The 12507-nt window shown below is 35.3% G+C and overlaps 1 protein-coding gene across 3 annotated transcripts in view; it reads left to right on the top strand.

The window, feature by feature from the left end:
- Positions 1–12507, top strand: part of CSMD3 (CUB and Sushi multiple domains 3) — a 1080105-nt gene that overhangs the window by 924935 nt on the left and 142663 nt on the right. The window lies entirely within an intron of this gene.

Below are 12507 nucleotides of genomic sequence, written 5' to 3'. Positions count from 1 at the left end.
TAATGTCCATCAAGTGCACCAATGTTGTCACATACAACAGAATTTTTTTCTCCTTTTTAAGACTGAATAATATTCCATTGTATGTATATAATGTATTTTCTTTATCCATTCCTCCCTTGATGGACATTTATGTAGTTTCCATATCTTAGCTATTGTGAATAATGCTGCAGTGAACATGGGAGTGCAGATATCTCCTTGAGATTCTGATTTCTTTTGGAAATATACCCAGAAATCGGATTGCTAGATCATAAGGTAGATCTACTTTTAATTTTTTTGAGGAACCTCTATAGTGTTTTCCACAGTGTCTATACCCTTTTACCTTCCAACCAACATTGTTTAAAGGTTCCAATTTCTTCGTATTCTCACCAACACTTACCTTTTTTTTAAAGATAAATAAGAGCATTTTATAGTTATCATGGAGAGTACAAATCATAACAAAAACTCCAGTTTTGAGTATTTTTGCACCAAATGACATAACAACAACAATTCTTAAAGTAAATCAGCATGAACTATAAGAAGAAATAAACAAAAATGCATTATGAAATTTACCAAAATTGACACTAGTAAAGACGGATATTCTAAATAGACCAATTATCATAGGACCAATATAGACAATAGTTATTAAAATACAAAAAAACATACCTGGTCCAAAAGGCTTCACCCAGAAATATTACCAGATCTTTCAAAACCAGGTAATCACAGTGCCATTTAAATTATTCCATCTACTTTTTGTGGCGTATACCATAGGTCCCAATACTTGTCTCAGTATAAAACTATAAACCAGCTTCTTTTGTGAACATGATGCAAATGTTTTAGTTTTCCAGCTTGCTGAGATTTAACTAACATATAACATTGTGTAAGTTTAAAATATACAGTGTGAATTGTTCAGAATGTAAATTGGTGCAGCCACTATGGAAAACAGTATGGAGGCTTCTCTAAAAGCTAAAAATAGAGTTGCCATATGATCTAGCAGTCCCATTCCTCATATATCCAAAGAAAACTAAAATTCAAAAAGATGCATGCACCCCAATGTTATACAACACTGTAAATCAACTATACTTCAATTAAATAAATAAATAAATAAATAAATAAATAAAATATATGATGTGTTGATTTGATACCTGTATCTATTGCAAAATGATTACCACAATAGGGATGGTTAATACTTCCATTACTTCACATAATCACTTTTGTTTTCTGTGATGAGAACATTTAAGATCTAGTCTCCTAGTAACTTTGAATGATTCAATATCATTAACTATAGTCACCATGTTGTACACTGGATCCTCGGAACTATTCATCTTATAACTGGAAGTTTGTACCCTTTGATCCACATCTCCCCATTTCTCTCAATCCCAGCCACTGGCAACCACCATTCTACTCATAGTTTCTAAGAGTTTGTCTTTCTTAAATTCTACATGTAACTGAGATCATATGGTATTTGTTTTCTCTGAGTTATTTCACTTAGCATAATAACCTGGAGGTCATTTTTTGTTATTACAAATGGCAGGATTTCCTTCTTTTACATGGCTGGATAATATTTCATTGTATATATGTCCCACATCTTTTTCTTACTCATCTGTAGAAAGACACTTAGGTTGTTTTCATATCTTGGCTATTACAAATAATGCTACAATGAACATGTAGTGTAGGTATCTCTTTGAGATCCTGATTTCATTTCCTTTGAATATATACTAAGAAGTGGGATTGCTGGATATATGATAGTTCTATTTTTAATTTTTTGAAGAACCTCCATGCTTTTGTCCATAGTGGCTGTACCAATATTCATTTCCACATCTATAGGTGGCTTTGGGTAGTATGGACAGTTTGACAATATTAGTTCTTCCTATTAATGAATATGGAATATTTTCCCATTTATTTGTGTATTCTACAGATTTTTTTCATCAATGTCTTATGAGTTTTATTGTACAGATGTTTTACCACCTTGGTGGAATTTGGTCCTATTTTACTATTTTTTTCCAATGCTATTATAAATGGGATTGTTTTCTTTCTTTTTTAGATATTTTATGGCTATTGCATAGTATCACAACTGATTTCTTTATGTTGATTTCATATGCGGCATTTTATTAAATTGATTTATTCTAACATTTTTTGGTGGCATGTTTAGGATTTTTCTCTATATAAGATCATATCATCTTCCAAAATAGACAGTTTTACTTTTACTTTTCTATTTGGAAGCCTTTCATTTCTTTTTCTTGCCTCATTGCTCTGACTAGGACTTCCAGTACTATGTTGAATAGGAGTCATGAGAGTGGTCACCCTTAGTCTTGTTCTTAATCATAGATGAAAAGCATTTAACCTTTCACCATTGACTGTGATGTTAGCTGTGGGTTTTTCATATGTGGCCTTTATTATGTCTTGGTAGGCTGTATGTTTCTTGGAATTTATCCATTTCTTCTAGGTTATCTAATTTGTTGGTGTGTAATTGTTCATAACAGTGTCTTATGATCCATTGTATTTCTGTGGTATCAGTGTAATGCCCTGTCTTTCATTTCTGATTTTATTTGAGTTCTCTTTCTTTTTTAATCTATTTAAAGTTTTCTAAATTTTGTTTATGTTTTAAAAACCAGCTCCTTGTTTCTTTGGTCTTTTCTATTGTTTTTATATTCTTCTATTTTATTTCTGCTTTCATAATTGTTATTTTCTTCATTTTGCTAACTTTTGGTTTAGTGTATTCTTTTTCTAGTTCATTGAGTTGTAAATTTAGCTTTTTTTTTTTTTTTTGAGATCTTTCTTTTTTCTTAATGCAGGCATTTATTGCTATAAAATTCCCTCTCAGAATGGCTTTTGCTGCATCCCATAAGTTTGGGTATATTGCATTTCTGATTTTGTTTCTTTCAGGATATATTTTGATTTCTTCTTTGACTCATTGATTGTTCAGGAGTGTATTGTTTAATTTCAAATAGTTATGGATTTTCCAGTTTTCCTCCTGTTACTGATTTCTATTTTCATGTCATTGTGCTCAAAAGAGATGTTTGATATGATTTCAATCTTAAATTTGGTAAGACAGTTTTTGTGACATAATGTATGATCTGTCATGTAGAATATTCTGTTTGAACTTGAGAAGAACTTGCAATCTGCTACTTTGGAAGGAATGCTTTGTATATGTCTCTGTCTCTTCGGTCTATGTGGTCTAAAGTATAGTTCAAATTCAGTGTTTTCTTAATGATTTGATGTCTGGATGATCTATCAGTTGTTGAAAGTGGGGTATTGAAGTCCCCTACTATTATTGTATTGTCTATGTCTCCATTCAGAACTGTTAACATTTGCTTAACATATTTGGTTGCTCTGATGTTCGGTTTACATATATTTATGATTGTTATATTCCCTTTTACTTCCCTTTTATGTTTTTTTAAATTAATTAATTTATTTATTTATTTATGGCTGTGTTGAGTCTTCGTTTCTGTGCATGGGCTTTCTCTAGTTGTGGCAAGCGGGGACCACTCTTCATCACGGTGCGCAGGCCTCTCACTATCGCGGCCTCTGTTGTTGCAGAGCACAGCCTCCAGACACGCAGGCTCAGTAATTGTGGCTCACGGGCCCAGTTGCTCCACGGCATGTGGGATCTTCCCAGACCAGGGCTTGAACCCGTGTCCCCTGCATTGGCAGGCAGAGACCCACTGTGCCACCAGGGAAGCCCCCCTTTTATGTTTTCGATGTCACAGTTTACCTCTTCAATATTTTGTATTTATTAACAAATTATTGTAGCTATAGTTATTTTTAAAACTTTTGTCCTTTAACTTTTATAATAGTGTTAAATGGTTAATCCACCCCCATAGTATTAGAGTATTCTGAATTTGAATATATACTTACCTTTACCAGTGTGTTGTACATTTTCATGTTTTCATGTTACTAATTAGTGTCCTTTCATTTCAACTTGAAGAACTCCTTTCAGTATTTTTTTGAAAGGCATGTCTAGTAGTGATGAACTCCCTCAGCTTTTGGTTGTCTGGGAACATCTTTATCTCGCCTTCCTCTGAAGTCCTCTGGTGAACTGCTTTGCTGTATAGAATGCTTTTGCTTGGCAGTGTTATTCTTTCAGCACTTTGAATATAACATCCCTCTCTGTCCATGCATGTAAGGTTTCTCCAGAGAGAGTTGCTGAAAACCTTATGCAAGTTCCCTTGTAAGTTACAAGCTTTTTTTCTCTTACTACTTTTAAGATTCTCTATGTGTCACTGATTTTCTACAGTTTTATTGTAATTCATATTGTAGAAGATCTCTCTAAGTTGAGTTTGTTTGGGGACCCATGACTTTCATGAACATGACTGTTGAGATCTCTCCCCAGATTTAGGAAGTTCTCAGCCACTATTTCTTTAATAAGCTTTCTATTCCTATCTTTCTCTTTTCTCCTCTGGTAGTCCAGTAATTTAGAGATTCTTTTCTTTTGATAATATTTCATAGATCGTTTAGGCTTTCTTCACTCTTTGAATTTTTCTTCTTATTTTCTCCTCTGATTACATAAATTTCAAGCATCCTCTCTTCTAATTCACAGATTCTTCTACTTGAACTCTCTTTTGCATTTTTTATTCATTAGGTGCATTTTTCAGCTCAAGAATTTCTGTTTGATCCTTTTTTATAATTTCTATCTCTGTTAAACTTCTCATTTTGATCATGTATTGTTTTCCTGGTTTTGTTCAATTAATTTTTGTGTTTTCTTGTAGCTCCTTCAGCTTCCTAAAAATTTTGAATTCCTTTCTGAGTAAATTACAGATCTCCATGTCTTTGGGGTTGGTTACTCTCATGACTGACTTCAGGAGAGAAGTACCTTTCCTCAGACCTGCTAGGGATTCTGAAGGTTTTTTATACTTTCTATGGATATGCATGCTCCACTTCTCGCTCTCTCTTGTGGCAGAATTCTTAAGCTTGTATGACTTCTCTCAATCCTGTAGACCCTTGCTTTCCCGAGGGTAATGACAAATGCTCAAGTTTGTAGTCTTTTCCAGATCCACAGAATCAGGCCAGATTTCTGTGAATGTTCACTAGCCATCTGCAAAAGCTTGCCCGTGGTCCAGCTAGAGGGATCCATAGGCAAGGTGTCCCCACTGGCTCATGGGTTTGCCTCCTGATGGAGTCCCTGAATTGTTTAATAAGATCCATATCCCCTTGATATGTCCCTTTCTGAGCCCTGGCTTCTGTTTTCCAGGTTATTCACAGTGCATGTCATAACTCAGAACTCAGGTTGAGGTGAGAGAAAAATGAGCCTTTTTCCTATTTGGTAGCATCCTGCACAGCTGGGGAAGTCAGGCACGCACTCACAGACTCTTTCTTCCCCCACAGGAGAAGTCATGGGTCAAAAAGCGATCTCTTGGCACCAAACCCTGTTCCCTTGGGGGAAGGGTGGAGCAGATAAAGTCAAGCTGTTCCTTCTACTCTGTGCAATGTGTCCAATCTTGAATTTTTGCTCTAATGATGTGCTGGAACTTCTCTGCTGGACTCCTTTACTTCCACAAGAGTCTCTCCTTCATGGGTGATTGTGCAATTCAGTGTTCTTCAGAGGCTCCCAGACCATGGCTTGAGAGGGGATGGAGCTAGCTCAAGGAGAACTTTAGGGTCCACAGCCAGTACCAAGGTCTGTAAGCCTATTGCCTGACGAACGGGTAGGTGAGACTCCTCCTGGGTCTCTTGGCGTATGGTACTGGTGAGAGAACCAAAAGCAAATGGGGTGTTGCTAAATTATCAGGGCTTTGGAATTATTTCTGAGTTAGCCACCTGGGTCTGACTCAAATGACTCTTTTCAAAATGGCTCTCCTTGTTCTTGCACTGCACTGGGGTTTCCTAATCTTTTACCTGTATTTCCACATGTCCCACAGGCACTCTTGTCCATGGATGATTGCCATATTGTTGTTGCTGAGGAAAGAACGTGAATGAGAATGAGAAACATATTAGGCCATCTTGCTGACATCACTCCTCTTTTTTTTTTTTTTTTTTTTTGACAAGCAGCTATCCTAATTAGGTGTGAGGTGATATCTCGTTGTGGTTTTGAGTTGCATTTCCCTAAAGATCAGAGATGTTGAGAATCTTTTCCTATCCCTGTTGGACATTTGTATGTCATCTTTGTAGAAATGTCTATTCAAGTCCTTTGCCCATTTCGTAGCATTTTTGATTGGATTATATTTTTTTAATCAAGTTGTAGGAGTTCATTATGTAGTTTGGATATTAACACTGTATTATATATGCAGTTTGAAAATATTTTCTCCCATTCTTTAGTAGGTGACTTTTTAACTCTGCTGATTGTTTGCTATGCAGCAACATTTTAGTTTGATGTAGTCAATGATGTAGTCTTTAATTCATTTTGAATTAATTTTATATATGATGTAAGATAAGTTTCTAATTTCATTATTTTGCTTATGGATATCCAGTTTTCCCAGCATCATTTGTTGAAGAGATTATCCTTTCCCCATTGTATATTTTGACACCCTTGTCAAAGATAACTTAACTGTGTGGGGGTTTATTTTTGGACTCACTCCTCTGTTCCATTCATCTATATGTCTATTTTTATGCCAACACCATACTGTTTTAATTATTGTAGCTTTTGTAGCTATATTTTGATATCATGAAGTGTGATATCACTTTGTTCATCTTTTTCAACATTGATTTGGCTATTTTGGATCTTTTGAGGTTCCTTATGAATTTTAGGTTTATCTAATTCAGTAAAAAACACCATTGAGATTTTGATAGAAATTGCATTGAATCTGTAGCTCATATTTAAACAATATTAAGACTTCTAGTTCATGAACACAGACTATCTTTCCACTTATTTGTATCTTTTAAAATTTCTTTCATGAATAGTCTGTAGTTTTCAGAGTAAAATCCTTTCACCTCCTTGGCTAAGTGTTTTCGTAAGCATTTTATTCTTTCTGGTGCTACCGTAAACAGGAACATTTTATTTATTTATTTATTTATTTATTATAAATTTATTTGTTTACTTATCTATTTTTGGCTGGGTTGGATCTTCATTGCTGCATGGGGGTTTTCTCTAGTTGTGGCAACCAGGGGCTACTGTTCATTGCAGTGCATGGGCTTCTCATTGCAGTGGCTTCTCTTGTTGTGGGGCACAGGCTCTAGGTGCACGGGCTTCAGTAGTTGTGGCATGCAGGCTCAGTAGTTGTGGCTCACGGGCTCTAGAGTGCAGGCTCAGTAGTTGTGGTGCACGGGCTTAGTTGCTGTGTGGCATGTAGGATATTCCCGGACCAGGGATCAAACCAGTTGCCCCTGCATTGGCAGGTGGATTCTTAACCATTGCCCCCCAGGTAAGTCCCAGGCAACATTTAAAATTTTTCCTTTTAGAAGAGTTTGATGTTAATGTCAGTGTATCAATTATGAATGATTTCTGTGTGTTTATTTTATATCCAGAAACAACATAATTCATTTATTAGTACTAGCAGTACTTGAAGTTAGGGTTTTCTACATTTAAGATCATGTCATTTTCAAACAGCTACCTTTAATTTTTACTTTCTGATTTGGATGCTTTTTATGGCTTTTCCTCACCTAATTTCTTTGTATATGATTCCAGTATTATGTTAGTAGAAGTGTTAAGAGTTGGCATCCTTACCTTGCTCCTGATCTTAGATGAAAAGCTTTCAGTATTTTACTGTTGAATGTGATGATAGTTGTGGGCTTTTCATATATGGCCTGTATTATTTTGAGGTACATTCTGTATGTAATTTGTTGAGAGTTTTTATTATGAAAGAATTTTGTATTTTGTCAAATTCTTTTTTCTGTGCATCTATTGAGATGGTCATGTGTTTTCATCCTTCATTCTGCTAATTGGTGTATCATGTTTACTGATTGAATCGTCTTTGTATCCCAGGAATAAATTCCACTTGGTCATGGTGTATGGTCCTTTTGATGTGCTGTTTAATTTGGTTTGCTAGTATTTTGCTGCGGATCTTTGCATCTATATTCATCAGGCTTATTGTCCTACAGTTTTCTTGTAGTGCCTTTGGCTATGGTATCAGGGTAATGCTGGACTCATAAAATGAATTTGTGACTGTTCCCCCTTCAGTGTTTTGGAAAAGTTTGAGTAGAATCAGTGTTAATTCTTTAAATGTTTGGTAGAATTCACCCATGAAGTCATCTGGTCCTGGGCTTTTCTTTGTTGGGAGATTTTTGATTATTGAGTCAATATCCTTATTCATTAGTGATCTATTCAGACTTTCTGTTTATTCATGAATTAGTCGTGGTAGGTTATATGATTTTATAAGTTTACCCATTTTTTTTTAGGTTATCCAATTTGTTGGTGTCCAGTTGTTCATAGTAGTCTCTTACGATCATTTGAATTTCTGTGGTATCAATTGTAGTGACTCCTGTTTCATTACAAGTATTTTCAAATTGTGAAAAAAAGAACTGGATCCTGAAGAAATTTTAAAACTGAAGTTGGAGTAAGTGGCTTTTCTTGTTGGCATAGAAAATAAATATTTGTCTCCCAACTTCCTAGAAAACTTTCAAACACAAAAAAGGCTTACATACTCTAATTAAATACATATATGAGACAGTGTGTTTTTTGCTACATAAAATTATCACAAGTGTAATTGGGTGATTATTTTGGAAATTTGGGGTTTATTTACTGTTTTCCTAGAATGTAAGCTCCAGGAAGACACGATTGGCCATTAGTACAGGACCATGTCCACTTAGGATATCCTTTTGTCTCTTGCACTGAGACCAGTCCTTGAATCTTATAATGCATTCACAACACATATGTTGCCTGAGTAAGGAATAAGTGACACAACACCTAGAAGCAAAAGATAACAAATATGTAATGTTGATATATATCACTGACATCAGTATACCTACACCTATGCTAGTGTTCACAGAGGAATGTAGCACGTTGGTCTGTACACATTTTATAATTCTGTTGGTTTCTGCTTTCTGAAGGTATCCCATTGAGTACTATCTCCTCAATATCACTTTGTCCAGGCCAGTCAATCCATCATTGTAACATCATTACTTACACAGGAAGATCTGATAGAAAAGAAATGCCCTGTGGAAACGAACAGAGGCTACGACAACGATGGGCATGTACTAAATAAATAGTAATTAATTGATTTTTGACAATTATTTTTGTTTTATGTTGAGGTTCGTTTTCCAGCTATTGCTAACCTCAGATATAGTAAATGTATCATTGTAGTGTAAATAGGTGACAAATAAGTACAAAAATTTCATTCATTCATTTTTCATTCAACCAATAAATATTTTTGAATGCCTACTATATAATAGGCACAATGCTCAATATGGGAAGTGCAAAGATAAATATGTCACAGTATCAGTTTTGAGAAGATCACAGTCTAGTAGAAGAGGCAGAGATAAGCAATAATACAGTGCTATGAATACAGGAGTAGAGATATTTATGGGAGAGTGCACAAAAGCAATAAGAAATCAGCCCCATTTAAGAAGTTCAGGAAATACTTCAAATAGGAGGCAACACTTTGGCTGAATCTTAACAAATAACCAGGAGTTTTACAGTTAAACAAGAAAGAGTGGATATTTTTAGCATGCAAACTTCAGGTTTAGACAGAGCTGTGATACGTGGCATGTTACAAGGATTGCAGCCTTGCCTGCAAGGATTGTAGGCAGGGCTACTCCTGAAAGGTGTGGAATGTCATAATCAGAAATTTGACATCATATAGGTGATGTAGTTCGAAAGCAGCATATGTTTTGATAGTTATTCATGATATAAACTATTAAATTATCATAATAACAAAGAAATTGAAGAAACTTTTTTAGTCTATTTTATACAACTTTCAAATTTCTAAAATAAAATATTTTGTTGAATGCCAAAAAGGTCCTTTATTTGTATAAGGTAAACAGTATAGGGACATTACAGTTTAATGGAATTATTTATCCAGTTATCTATAATATTTTTCAAGCTGTTCTTTTGGTTAGAACCTCTTATTTGTATCAATAAATGAAGGAACTTAAGCCATATCTTAACAAATAATAGGTGTTAATAACTCCTAGAACAAAGGATTGAGAATTTGCTACTCTTAAGGGAAAACAGTGACTAGTGGATTTAAATCTCTCAATTTTAGGTCTTAGAAGCTAACATCTTTGACAGAGTAGGCAAAATATACTAGAAATATACAATTTAAGCATATTTAATTATGATATTTAATTTTAAAAGTAAAGTTGAGTACCTAACCATGTCAAGGAAAGTCTGATTAGAACTGTAGAGGGATTGGAAGATGAATGAGATAAATCTCTGTCCTAATCAAGTGTAAACTTTATTATGTGAAATGTGTTTTTTCCCTATATTTGTGATTATTGTCCAACTATGTTACAACTAGATATTTCTATAAAACGAGCAATCAGGGAATGCTAATAGTTTCTAAATTAGTTATCTGAATACTACTCAAAAATGTGAGAAAGAACTTACCATTGGTAATGAATGAGCATAAGAACAAATGGTGTATCAATGTATCTTACGAGCAGTTGCTTTAAATAATAAGACTACCAACTCTCCTAATGATCTAGAGGCTACTCATAGGGACTGGCATTTAATTTGTTAGGAATGAATTCACATAATCTAAAGTAAATGTTCACAAAATGATGCTTTAGTTTCAAACTGGTCCCCGGATACTTCTTAAGAATTATTAGATATCTGGATTCTCTACCCAAGAGAAAAACAAGCAAAATACTAGACACTGTATTTAGGCAATCTAAGGACAGTGCTAACTATATTTTTCAAAAACCACAAAGTGGAATCCTATTAGAAGATGGTAAGATGATCACCACTTTTTAAACATTGTTGAGAGGCCTTAACTAAGCCATCAAAACATTTGCTGAATGCTCACTTTTTAAAAAACTGAAGTACAGTTGATTTGCAATATTGTGTTAGTTTCAGATGTACAGCAAAGTTATTCAGTTTTACCTATATATATATTTATTTCGGATTCTTTTCCACTATAGGTTGTTACAAGATGTTGAATATAGTTCCCTGTGCTATATAGTAAATCCTTGTTGTTTATATATTTTATGTATAGAAGTGTGTATCTGTTAATCCCATACTCCTAATTTATCCCTCCCACAACTCATTGCCCCTTTGGTAACCATAAGTTTGTTTTCTATGTCTGTGAGTCTGTTTCTGTTTTGTAAATAAGATCATTTGTATTATTTTTTTAAATCCACATACAAGTGATATCATATAGTTGCCTTTGTCTGTCTTACTTCACTCAGTATGGTAATCTCTAGGTCCATCCATGTTGCCGCAAATGGCAATATTTTATTCTTTTTTGTGGCTGAGTAGTATTCCATTGTGTATAAGACTTTTTTTTTTTTTTTTTTTTTTTGTGGCACGTGGGCCTCTCACCATTGTGGCATCTCCCATTGCGGAGCACAGGCTCCGGACGCGCAGGCTCAGTGGCCATGGCTCACAGGCCCAGCCGCTCCACAGCATACGGAATCCTCTCAGACCGGGGCACAAACCTGTGTCGCCTGCACCGGCAGGCGGACTCCCAACCACTGCACCACCAGGGAAGCCCTATAAGACATTTTTATCCATTCATCTGTCAGTGGACATTTCGGTTGTTTCGATATCTTGACTATTGTAAACAGTGCTGCTATGAACATTGGGGTACATGTATCTTTTAGAATTAGAGTTTTTGTCTTTTCCAGATATATGCCCAGGAGTGGGATTGCTGGATCATATGATAGCTCTATTTTTATTTTTTTAAGGAACTTCCATACTGTTCTCCATAGTGGCTGCACCAATTTACATACCCACCAACATTGTAAGAGGGTTCCCTTTTCTCCATACCCTCTCCAGAATTTATTATTTGTAGACTTTTTTTTTTTTTTTTTTTTTGCGGTACGCTGGCCTCTCACTGTTGTGGCCTCTCCCGTTGCGGAGCAACAGGCTCCGGACGCACAGGATCAGTGGCCATGGCTCACAGGCACAGCCGCTCCGTGGCATGTGGGATCTTCCCGGACCGGGGCACGAACCCGTGTCCCCTGCATTGGCAGGCGGACTCTCAACCACTGCGCCACCAGGGAAGCTCTATTTGTAGACTTTTTGATGATGGCCATTTGACCAGTGTGAGGTGATACTTCATTGTAGTTTTGATTCGCATTTCTCTAATAATTAGCGATGTTGAGCATCTTTTCATATGCCTATTGGCCATCTGTATGAATTGTTTGGAATGTCTATTTAGGTCTTGAGTCAATTTTTTGATTGGGTTTCCTGGTTTATTTGGTTTTTTTTTTGATACTGAGTTACATGAGCTATTTGTATATTTTGGAAATTAATCCCTTGTCAGTAGCATTGTTTGCAAATATTTTTTCCCATTCTGTAGGTATTTCTTTTTTTTTGTATTTCTTTTTTTTTGGTTTTCTTCTGAATTTTTGAATTTTATTTTATTTATTTTTTTATACAGCAGTTTCTTATTAGTCATGAGTTTTATCCACATCAGTGTATACATGTCAATCCCAATGGCCCAATTCATCACACCACCACCACTACCCCCTGCCGCTTTCCCCCCTGGGTGTCCA

The sequence above is a fragment of the Delphinus delphis genome, chromosome 17 (genome assembly GCF_949987515.2).
Source record: "Delphinus delphis chromosome 17, mDelDel1.2, whole genome shotgun sequence".
Lineage (NCBI taxonomy): Eukaryota > Metazoa > Chordata > Mammalia > Artiodactyla > Delphinidae > Delphinus > Delphinus delphis.
This window is presented reverse-complemented; position numbering and strand designations above follow the sequence as displayed.